Here is a 12,267-nt window from a genome sequence, read left to right on the forward strand (position 1 = left end):
ATATTTTGAACATTAGCCCCTTATCAGATATTTGCCATTATTTTATCCCATTCAGTAGGTTGTCCTTTAATTCTGTTGATGGTTTCCTTTGCTGTGCAGAAGCTTTGTAGTTTGATGTAGTCCCATTTATTTTTGTTGCTTTTGCTTTGGTGTCAGATTAAAAAATCACTGCCAAGATCTATGTCAAGGGGCGTACTGCTTGTTTTCTTCTTCTAGGAGTTTAATGACTTCAGGTCTTATGTTCAAGTCTTTAACCCCATTTTGAGTTCATTTTTGTGTATGGTTGAAGATACTGGTCAAATTTCATTATTTTGCATGTGGTGGTCTAATTTTCCCAACACCATTTCTTGAAGAAACTGTCCTTTCCCCAGTGTATATTCTTGGTTCCTTTTGTCATAAATTAATGGACCAGGGACTTCGCTGGTGCTCCAGTGATTAAGAATCAGCCTGCCAAGCAGGGGACACAGTTTCCATCCCCAGTCGTGGAAGATCCCACATACCGAGGAGCAACTAAGCCGGTGCACCACAGCTACTGAGCCCACACTCTAGAGCCCACGAGCTGTAACTACTGAAGCCCGTGAGCCTGGAGCCCAGGCTCTGCAACAAGAGAAGCCACCGCAATGAGAAGCCTGCACACCACAACTAGAGAGCAGCCCCCACTCACTGCAACTAGGGAAAGCCCACACACAGCACCAAAGCCCCAGTGCAACCAGAATAAACAATAGATAACCTATAAAAGTAAATTAGTTGATTACATAGGTGTCTAAATCTATATCTTTAAGAAACTGAGTGGACCCAAAGCAGAGTAAATCTAAAGAAGTTTAGGAAAAGACACATCATAGTCAAAGCTCAGAACAGTAAATGCAAAAGGGAAATCAGAAAAGAAAGACAACATACTACCTATAGGAGAAAAGTGGTATAAAGGACAGCAATTTCTTATCAGAAATGATGGGGTCCACAAGGAAGTGCACATTTTCCAAGTGCTGGAATAAAGGAATTGACAACCTCAAGTCTTGTATCTAGCTTAATTATCCTTCAGAAATTACTGGGGATTAAAAAGGCATTCTCAAGAGAAGAAAGACTAAGAAAAAGTTTTCACTAGCAGATACACCCTGAAGAATGCATAGAGGAAACAGAAAGGAATTAGTAAAAGAATAAATCTAGAAACATCTGGAAGGAGGAACAGCCCCCAAATATGATTACTTTCCTTTTCCTCTTGAAATTTCCAAATTCTGTTTAATAATAGAAGCAAAATATATAACACCAGGGATGTTCCCAGAGGTCCAGTGGTTAAAACTCCACACTTCCACTGCAAGGAGCATGGGTTTAATCCCTGGTTGGGGAACTAAGATTCTGCATGCCATGCAGCGTGGTAAAAAAAAAAGAAAAAATGCACTATGACACTAAAGGATGTTGTTTCAATGTATGTAGCGAAAAACTTAAAGTGTCTTGTTCTACAAATCGTAGATGATAAGGGGACTTTATTGACCACATCAATGGAAAGAGCTGGGCGTGCAGACCCTCACCACTGTTGGGGAACATATTATTTATTAATATGAATGTATAAGTCAATGAATGAATGACAGATAAGGATACACATTTTCTCCATATTTTAAACAGGCAGTTGGGAAGTGAACATCTCCTCCTTGGATATTTGGTTACTTTGACTTCAATGACTTTTTCTCTTTCCTTAAAACATACCTCTATTTGAATGTGATGTTCCAAACTGTACTAACACCTTCTATCTGATTTTGTCAGATCAATTCCCTGGTTATTAAATACTTCTTCTCTAAGGTCAAAGGACTCAGGGAAGCCTAGGAATTATCCCTTGCATCTTTGTTAATCCTGATCTTCAGGAGGTTGGCAAAGAGATGAATTTAAGATAAATGAACGGGGCATTGTGGGCCCACCTGGTAAAGCATGAAAGCTACCAAGAAAAGAATCCAAAGTGATAGGGCCAACTGTGTATGAAGGAACCTCTCCAGATAACCCATTTCTATTTACAGAAACAAACTATTATATCCCAGGGGAAATCCTGTGCAGAGATTCTACTGAACAGACTTTGAAAAGGTCAGTTAGTGTGGGCAACAGTAAAATGCACATTTGAGGAAGATAGGAATAACCCATGTGCCTCCCAGAGCACAGAATTACCCAAACATAAGGGGGTGGTTTAGTCAACAAATGCAGTTCTGTGTGGGAGGTGGTCATGATGTTGGATTTAACTCTGCAGAAATAAGTGCACAAAAGCTAGGTCCAGCCTGCCCAAGGCCCACTTCTCTTCGGGGCCCCCACACAAGTGCCTGGCTCCATGCAGCAGGAGGAGGCAGAATGCAAGGGTCCCATCCACCTTGGTTGCGTCTGAGCCAGGAGGAAAGGTATAGGAAGAAGGAAAAGAACCAGAAGGAAGAAAATTCATTTCCAAGACAAAATAGCGTCTTGTCTCTGTTCCCCAGGAAATACAAACTTTCTGCTTTCAGGTTCTGCAGCATTCCAGAACTCAAGCCTTGAATCAGGATGGGCTCCACTTGAGCCCAAGTTGGCAGCATGTGCTGTTTGGGGTCAAGAAGCCCAAGTTACCTGGAAGTGGAGCACACAGTCACAGAAACCTGTGCTCAGCTGTAGTTCAGGACCTCTTCAAAACCACCAGCCCATGCATGGCAGCATAGGTTGGGAGAATGTGTCGAGCTTAACTCTGGGACCTGTCGATGCTCCCATTATGTGAATGAATCCTGCATTGTCTTCATTTAATTTATTTAAAAAATCATTTGGTGGGCTTCCCTGGTGGCTCAGTGGTGAAGAATCCACCTGCCAATGCAAGACACACTGGTTCGATCCGTGGTCCAGGAAGATACCACATGCTGTGGGACCACTAAGCCCATGCAACATAACTACTGCGCCAGCACTCCAGAGCCTGTGAACTGCAACTCCTGAGCACACATGCTGCACATACAGACGCCTGCATGCCTAGAGCCCGTCCTGCAGCCAGAAGAGAAGCCACCGCGACGAGAAGCTCCTGCACCACAACTAGAGAGTAGCCCTGCGCGCTGCAACTGGAGAAGGCCCGCACGCAGCGATGAAGACTCATTGCAAACACAAGTAAATCAATAAAGCTTTAAAGAAAAAGTATGTGGTGATGGTGCAGTTTTACTAAGTGGAAAAATATTCAAGTCAAAAGATCTTCTGAGTTTTCTTCTGCCAGGAATGGGAGAGGGCGAGAAGCGACACAATCTAGGAAACCATACATGTGCTCTTCAAGACACCGCTGTCTCATTTCTTGGAAGAAATGGGTGACCGTGAGCAGATTTGCTTGCTACCATCCTCTGCTGTTCATGAGAATACAGAACGTGCAATGAAACATCAGGATGGGGCTGATGGCAGACTGCCCCGGGCCAGGCGGCATCACCCCGTCTCACTGTTGTGCTGCATTCTCACATCCTGCCACTTTCCCCTGGCAACACCAATGAAAAAAAAACTTTTGAACATGAAGGGATTGTTCTTTTTATGTAGAATTCATGGTTTTATTTGCCAAGATAATAAAATTACTTTCTACAATAACATATGACATCAATTTTTCAGAGTGAGTGGTCATTTACAATTTAATTTAAAATCCTGTAACTCCACAAATTCACAGAAATCTAACGGATATGATTATCACATGGACAAAAGGTGTGATTTGTGCAGAATTGGCACAGAATCAAGGGTGTGAGTAGGACATTGACCCCTTTGCCCCTTTGACCTTCCTCTTCACAATGTTTGCTTTTAAAGCAGCTGTGTGATTCTCATTGCCAGTATTGTCCCTTGTCTCATTTGATGGGATGCTCAGACACCATCTGCCTGGAAGAAGCTTTATCATACATTTGCACTAATCAGGTGATTGTGAAAAGCTTCTAGAAAAAGATATTTTCTTTCTTCCTTGAAACAGAAAATTTAGCTACATATACCGATTGCTAGATGTTTTAGCAAGAGCAAATGTCACAGTAGGACACTAGTTTTCTCCTTAACACCAAAACATGAAGAGGTTGTTATAAACAAATGTGATGACAGGTACTGTTAGGTGCCAAGGATTGATATCAGGATGGTCAGCTCTGGACTAAACCACCCACCTTTAATTTGCACAACAGTATCAATACTCAAGGTTATACTCATTACTGTTGAATTGTTCTATGTTAAAAGTTGTGTTTCATTTCTAAAGGCTGAAAAAAGCATAAAAATACTGATGCTAAACTTTCACCCCTGAGCATGTTTAGTGTGACTGGTCATGCAAGCATCTATAGTGCCATGCTCTTCAAGCCTATATTTTCTGATAGAAATGTTGCCCTATTTGTCTTCCCCAGTATATAGTGTTTTTATTTTATTGAGGGTGGGATCCAATACCTGTCATTTAACAAAATGAAGACAAAATAGAAAAAAAGGAAGTGTGGGGGAAAAACTAGTGCACAAGAGTTGGGCCAGTCAAGTCCAGCACCACACTGAAGTAGACTCCGTGGTTTAGAAGTGAAGAAGACTTACTCTCGCATATTCGCTCATGCTCCCACAAAAGTCCAGCAACAAATGTTCTCAAGTTCCTCTTGCCTTGCCATGGGGACTCAGGAGTTGACCACGAAAAACTATTTGGCCCCATGAAGAAAGGCATTGTCAGTGTCTGTTCTGAAAGGAGCCTAGTCAGGAAGCAGTCTCAAAGTATACGGTCTTGATCATCTCATGACAATGTGTGGCAAGGGGCTCTCAGGAAAGATATTAAGTCTGGATCATCCACATGGCACCTTTGCATGGGAACATGGTGGCTCTGAACTGCCTTCCACTCACTTGACCAAAGCAATAAGACTGACCAGTATGGGTGAAGTGAGTGTGTGTCTGTGTGTGCCTGTGTGCGCGTCCACATGCATGCTGAGTTGTGTCCCATTCTTTGCGACCCATACACTGTAGCCTGCCAGACTCCTCTGTCCATGGGATTTTCCAGGCAAGAGTACTGGAGTGGGTTGCCATTTCCTACTCCAGGAGACCTTCTTGACCCAGGAATCGAATCTTTGTCTCTTGTGTATCCTGCATTTGAAGGTAGATTATTTACCATTGTGCTACCTGGGGAGCCCAAGGTAGGTTTAAAGAGAAGGAGTGTTTTCTAATTTCCTTTGTCCTTGAGAGCTCAACCTGAAGAACATGTAACCACTGCTTTAAAGGAACCAGCTCCAGTTGGCTGGATTGGATCAGAGCTCATGTCATCCTAAGTCTTGAGTGCCTTTTGGTCTGGAAAAGTGGCTTGTCTCCTACTATACACAACTGGGACATTCCCTCTGTAATCATGAATTGTTTTAAATAAACTAAAAGAGAATGTCTTTGATCACTAGAGTTTATCAGTGTTGGATTGTTTCCACTGTGATGTTCTGAAACTTTTTCGCCTCGAAATATTAAAGCAGCTCATGTTAGAGACACTTTAATATGAACGTTTTATAGTTGAGACATTACATATATTTTACTGTTTATAATAAATGCCATCTATACAAAAGCCTGGCTGTTAATTTTAATATTGGCACAAGATCTGTTTTCCATGATATGTTAACACCTACAATTTCACTAACTGTTGAGGCTATTTTTTATTGAGATTCTGAAGCCAAAGGAGTCTTGTGTTCCTTTTGTTCATTTTTCCTATTTCCTTGAAATAAGAGATTGTGTATGGGCTTCACTGTGAAGACTTCAGATCAATCTTTGTATTACACTTGGTTATCTCTTAGCTATATAACTTCTGAGTGCAAATCATTGAATTCTTCAAAGAAACATTATAAGGAATAAATCATAATAGGTGTGAAGGAAAGCACAGTGTTGGGATACACCTCACCGAGCTGATGAACGGGGTTGAGGCAACAAAGGAGGAGAAATGCCTGAGTGATCTCAGGGACGATGCAGAGATGGAACAGACCAGAACGTGGGAGGAGCTAACGAGTGGACAGAGTGTTCTGGTTAGGAATGTGACCCCAGGAGGCAGACAGGACCTCACTGGCAGATGGAGTCCATAGGACCTGGGGTCAGAGAGAAACTAAAGAGAGTGTTATGGTCTCCAGGAGGTGTGGGGGACCCCTTAGTCATGAATCCTTCTGCTTCATGCCTGCTTCCTACTTTAAAGGAGGCTCTGGGAACTTAGCATCAGCTCAGCTTCCCTACTGTCAGAGGACCTGGTCCTTCTCTGCCCTGTAGACCAGTGACAGACATGGGGCACTTTACTCCTTACCCACGTTGTACACCATATCAGTGTATAAAGGGGCAGTGTAGTGTCCCATGGAAGCAACTATGGTCCTTCCCCAATCAGTCCTACACCCGGATGGCCTCAGATCCCTGGAGTGTCCCATCAGTTGCCTCTGAGCCCTATCTGCTCACCTGGCACCCCCACTCTTCACTCCAGTCAGGATGGACTCCCCATCCCCTCCTTTCCATCTAGCCCCCTTAGGTCCTGCCCACTATCCCAGGCCCAGCTCCTCTCAGGAATTTCTGATGACTCCAGTGAGCCCTTCCTCCTCTTTTTAAATTAAGGGGGTTCTATAGAGGTAACACTGGAGAAGAAAACGGCACTCCAGCATTCTTGGCTGGGAAATCCCATGGAAAGAGGAGCCTGACGGGCTACATTCCACAAGGTCACGAAAGAGTCGGACACGACTGAGCGACTAAACAACAACACACACTTCCGCCTCTTTTGTACTTTTTATGTTTTTCTTGGGTAACCTCTTCCCTCTCCCCCAAGTTCTTCTTCTCCCTGTCCCTCAGTTATCCTTTTTTATTTTCCTATTACAAAATGGGAAGTAGTAACAATGACTACCTCACAGGGATGCTGTGAGCTCTGAAAGTGACAATACATTTTATAAACCCTGGTAATGAGAAACGTTATCTATATTTATTTCTACTTATAAATCTTTATTGCAATTTCTCTCACAGTAGGCATGAAAAATATAGAATGCAGTGTCTTGATTATTTACAAGAACATTTGGGGATGCATTTAGTGAGCATATTAGCTCCTGAAGACTGTGTAACAAAACTTCACAAACTATGTTGTCTGAAACGTAAAAAATGTATTCTCTCATAATTCTGGAGACATAAAGCCCAAAGTCAGCATGTTGGGCATGACCCTGCTTCTTCCATATGTTCTGGGGTAGTTTGGGTCTGAATGCTTCTGGAGCTCCTTTGTGGCAGCAGGGCCCCAATCTCCTCCTCCATCTTCACATGGCCTTCTTGCCTGTATGACATCTCTCTCTCCTTCTCTTCTTTTTCTTTTTATCAATTATTTTCATTTCCAGATTCTTGAGCTCTGCACAGTTTTAGTACTCCCTGAGAAATTAAACACTGTCATATCCCTTCCATAAAAATGGGAGGAAAAAAAAAATGGGAGGAAACGCATCAGTATATACTAATGACTGACACAAAACATTTACTAGTTTATCACAAAAATGCATTTATGATAGGAGCATCAGAAAGAGTAACTGAAAAATTAAAATTTACCTTAAAAATATGTTAGAAAACTTTACACAGACAAATAAGTGGCTATATATGTAAATCCTAAATACATTACAGTATTTTATATCCATTTTGGTAATGGACTACTCCAGGAAGATGTAATTACAAAACTTTAAATTCAAGGAGTTCTAAAAATGTAAAGCAAAACAGGTCTTAAAAAATATAGGTTTGATGAAAAGAGAGATTTTTGTCTATTTAGACAAATCTGGTTAGTTTCTAACTACACTTCATTTCAGCACAATCATCACTCAGGGGACAATCATTTATGAGAAAGGGGAAATTAAAGTTTAAATTACCTTCAGAATTCTACCCATTATCACCCAATCAATACTGAAGTATATGTCATCAAGTATGCAAAATTACAGAATTTCAGTTATGAAATTTGGAGGCAAAAAGCATAATTATGTATAAAATCACTGACAAATTTAAGCTAGTATTATTAGCTTTAGGACATTTTTTGTATTATAACCTTAAAAGGATGGCAAACTAGACATCAGCAGAAATGCTGTTAAAGCTGTTGGGTTTTTTTTGCTCCAAGTTTTTCATATGAATGAAATAAAAGTTTAACAGTCTCTAAGTTAAATTTCACAGGTGAAATTGCTGCTCTCTGATTTAACTTTTGGGGTAAGACAGGGCAAAATCCAAGTATCATCCTTTCCATTTTTGTGCATAAACACAAATAAGAGTCAGTATCAATACAAATGACCACGTAAGGAGACAACGTGTTTAGTCAGGTTCTATAACACAGGATACTAGGACATAACTCTGCTACAGTAAATTCCCATTGTGTGTTTTGGAAGAGCAGCTTACATAGTATGGTGTGAAAAGCAGTAAAACACACATGCTTTTTGTGTCATTTAGCAAAGAAAGACAAGAAAGAATATATTGCCAAACTCCACCTGCTACTCCATCCTAGACCCAGTTGTCTATCATCCACTCAGTTCCAGTACTTCCAAATTCTCAATCTACCCCACTCAGTCTCAAGCCAAGATTAACTCCTTTTGCACCAACTCTCCTTTCTCTCAGCTAAGTCATCATTTTCCAGAAAAGTCTGATTTTTCTGACTCCACGGTTTAACCCATTTGAAGTCAAAGAAAATGCTGTAATACTGAAAACAATCAAACTAGAGATGGAAATTAGTGTTGTGGAAGATACATGTCAAGTGCTCTGCAAAGGTAATGAGAAACTTGCAAGAAAACAGATTTTAAACTCTGCCTGGCTTCCTTAGTTACTCGGTATACGATAATGTTGCTCTGATTACTAGTCAGGACAATAAAGTGCTCAAAGGCACTAAAATATGCATCTTGGGGGGAAATGCATGGACATTAAGATTTCCTGGGAGTTGGCCAAGGCATTTTTACATCCATAAGGACTGTCAACTTAAACTTAGTCTGTCACAGTTATTAAAAAAAAGGAAAGGAGTGGAATTCTTGCTTACAACTGGGTTTGGCAGAAACACATCTGTATACTCTGCCTCTGTGATCACACAGGCCTTTAATTAGGGACAATGAGTGTGCCCACAGAGCAGCACTAATGAAAAATTTATAAGGAGTCTATGATAGAGCTTCACAATCCAGCTTTACTAGGTTGTAAACACTCTTCTTACCCAAGCATTACTTTGTGTATCTGTGAAACATCTGAAAAATACTTTTCTTTGACTTACCAGGCTGTAGGGAATGAGTCATTTTATGTACAAGTATCTACAGTAGAACTTGGTACTTTCTTGCATTAACTGAACAATGTTCCAACTGGAACCTAAAAGAAGGTTGCCAATGTTCACTTTTCGAGGTTCTGTGAGGTGCTGGATGCTCTAGATCAGTTTGTCTGTGGAAGCTTCTCTCTTTGGCATGCTTCCTCTGTCCATTTAGTAATTTGCCTGGAGGTGAAGACGTAGCTCGTAGCTGACATTCATCTGGGGATCCTTTTAGCCAGGTTGGCCTCATTTGTTCTTGATTCACCTCTTTCTGAAGCTGCAATGCTAATAACCTATCCTGTTCTTCTTGTTTATGTCTCACAAAAAATAGACGTTCCAAATCTAACAGTTTTGGGGTGAAGAGGACTTGTTTACTCTTGGTCGGAGGAAACTTTGAGGAACATTTTCCTTCTTTTTGTAGAATAGCATGGATTGCTGACTGCTTCAGACAAAGATTCCTGGTTTTTTGCTCTGGAGATGTCCTTATTGGTCAGTAGGTGAGACTCCTCATTTTCTGTCACAGCTGTGTTATTTTTCAGTGTCTGTGTCACATCTGACACTGTACATCCACTCTCCGTTTCGCCATAAGGCTTAACTGCAGTTTCTCCAGAAGAGGAAACTCCAGCTTTAGGCTCTTCATGACTGATGACACATAACTCTCTTTCATGACTGATTTGTTTTGTTTTTACTTTGCCTCCAAGCTACCATTCTCCACCACTGGCACATAACTGAGGTCTACTTCAGTGACTGCAGTGAAGCTTCTGCATCTTGCTTTTGAACTTCAAGGCATATTTGAGGAGAAAGCGCTGGCATATCTTCCTCAACTTCTATGTCTTGCCATGTAGGGTTCTTCCCATCACCGCTGTCAGTTTCCTCGGACCTGGAGGTTTCCTGTCTTCTTCTACAACTTCAGACTGTGACGCTGACTCAAGTTGAGATTTTGGTGACAAATACTTCTGAATATCGCCAGTGTTTTTTCGTTTGCTCTTCCTTTTCCTTCGTGACTTGGGTGTGACTGGATTAGATTTTTTGGAATACGAGAGGAGAGCCGAGACACGTTCCTCACAGACATTGCTAATATTAAGGCTTAGCCTTCTTGCCAGCGCTTCTTCTCTTTTCAGTTCTTCTTCCATCTCTCTCTGCCTTTTTTCTGCCTGTCTCTTTTCCTCTTCTTCCTCCTCTGCCAGTAATCTCTGTATGTATTCTTCACTGGCTTTGTTTTCTCCCTCCTGAATGGCTCATCGCTCTGCCTCCTCCTTGCTTCTCTGCTTTTCATATTCTCTTCTTAACTCCCCAGGTTGACTTAATAGATGAACAGGGAGATAGTCATCAATGATTTCCTCTGATTGTTGCCCAGAGACTCTAAGCCGGGATTCCTCTGGATAGTGTTTTTGAATTATCTCCCACAGTTCCATATTGACAAGAGAATTTCTTCAGGTGTGGTACCGAGTCCACGAAGAGACCCGGCAGCGACAGAAAGGACAGCACAAATGTGCCTTCTCCACAGTCGATTTGAAGCATGCTTTACAGAGCGTGTGGTTGCAAGGCAGTGTCACAGGCTCAATGAGGATTTCCAGACAGATGTGGCACTGGCATTCCAACAAGGAAGGGATGGTATCTCTGAGTACAGCCATTCTAATATGCTATAAGGTGTATTCACATCAATACCAGAATTCCAGGATTGGGAGCTTCAAATGTCTTCTGTGGGCCAGGAAAACTGTACGACCCCAGAAGGCGGTGTGTTTGTCGGTGTTAAAGACAAGTATCCCAAAAGGAAGCAAACTAACCTTGACTGTTCCCAGGCACTGCCAACCGTTGCAGTAGGGCAGTGGTGGGCGCAGGGCTCCGTAGTGAGGCACAAGGCAGGCGCCAAGTTCCATTCCTCCCTGTTTGCAGGTGAGGCTTCTCCCTCAGTTCTGAGCAGCTAAGCCCGAGACTGCTGAGGTGCACAGGCCCCAAGCCACCACTCCACAAAGACCAAAGCTTCTTCCAGGATGCCGCCTCAGCAGAGGAACTTCCGTTTGACCTTTGCTGTGGGGTCTACTGCACCTGTGCACTTCTCAGGGCTCTGAGCCGACCCTCCTCTCTCTTGTGCAGTGCAAGTCGCCCTGGTGTGTCTGACTCTTTGCGACCCCGTGGACTATACAGTCCATGGAATTCTCCAGGCCAGAATACTGGAGTGGGTAGCCTTTCCCTTCTCCAGGGGATCTTCCCAACCCAGGGATCGAACCCAGGTCTCCCGCATTGCAGGCACATTCTTTATGAACGGAGCTATCAGGGAAGCCTAATCTTGGGGGCGGTGCTGTAGCAATCTCAAAAGGGCTAGTGAGGTCACAACGCTCTCCCTCTCGCCTTTTTCTTATAGGACACCAATCATTCATTGTAGAGTCTACCCTAAATACAGGATGATTTAATGTCAATTTCATGATTTCATGTAGTTTCATGCCACAGACCTTATTCCCCAAATGGTCTCATCACAGGTTCAGGGATTGCGGTTTGGACATGTCTTTTTCAGGACATATGTCAACCCACTATAGTGATAGGAGGGTTGGAAAACTAAAATGAGATGTTACCTTTTGTAGATCAGTATACAAACACATCCCTACATGCGTAAATATATAAATGCCTGCATAAGAAAGAATATAATATATTCTTGAACTATGAAATGCAGATAAAAACATTCAGCAGGTGTTTTGGGGTTGTATGTTTTGGGGAAAGCTTGCTTTTCTGCTCTTTTTTTATATTATTTATTTTTTACCTAGGGGAGATGTCTATTGTTCTTGCAAGTGTGTAAAACATAAAATGGCAGGGAAGCAAGTACATTCTTACTGCACCCCCATAAAAGCCTTTAGAATGGTAATATTTTTCAGGGACAGGAAGAGAGATGAGAGGTTGAGGAAGCCCCTTCCTCCATGTAACAAGAAAATTCCCCTCCAATAACAACCAAAATGATGAATATCGGGGCTTTAAATTTCTTGTTATTAAATTGGAGGAAAATATTGGACCTCAGTTTGACATTTTAAATTTTTAAATGGAGGATAATTGTGTTACAATGTTGTGCTGGTTTCTGCCACACA

General features: G+C 42.0%; 1 pseudogene across 1 annotated transcript; it reads right to left on the reverse strand.

Moving 5' to 3' along the window:
* Positions 1-6,879: 6,879 nt before the first annotated feature.
* Positions 6,880-10,891, reverse strand: LOC147340870 (E3 ubiquitin-protein ligase RNF168 pseudogene; annotated as a pseudogene). The gene has a single exon (XR_015158606.1). The product of XR_015158606.1 is annotated as an E3 ubiquitin-protein ligase RNF168 pseudogene (transcript).
* Between the last annotated feature and the right edge of the window lie 1,376 nt (positions 10,892-12,267).

The sequence above is a fragment of the Bos grunniens genome, chromosome X (genome assembly GCF_055505025.1).
Source record: "Bos grunniens cultivar Pamir isolate PY7600 chromosome X, Bosgru_T2T1.0, whole genome shotgun sequence".
Classification (NCBI taxonomy): Eukaryota; Metazoa; Chordata; class Mammalia; order Artiodactyla; family Bovidae; genus Bos; species Bos grunniens.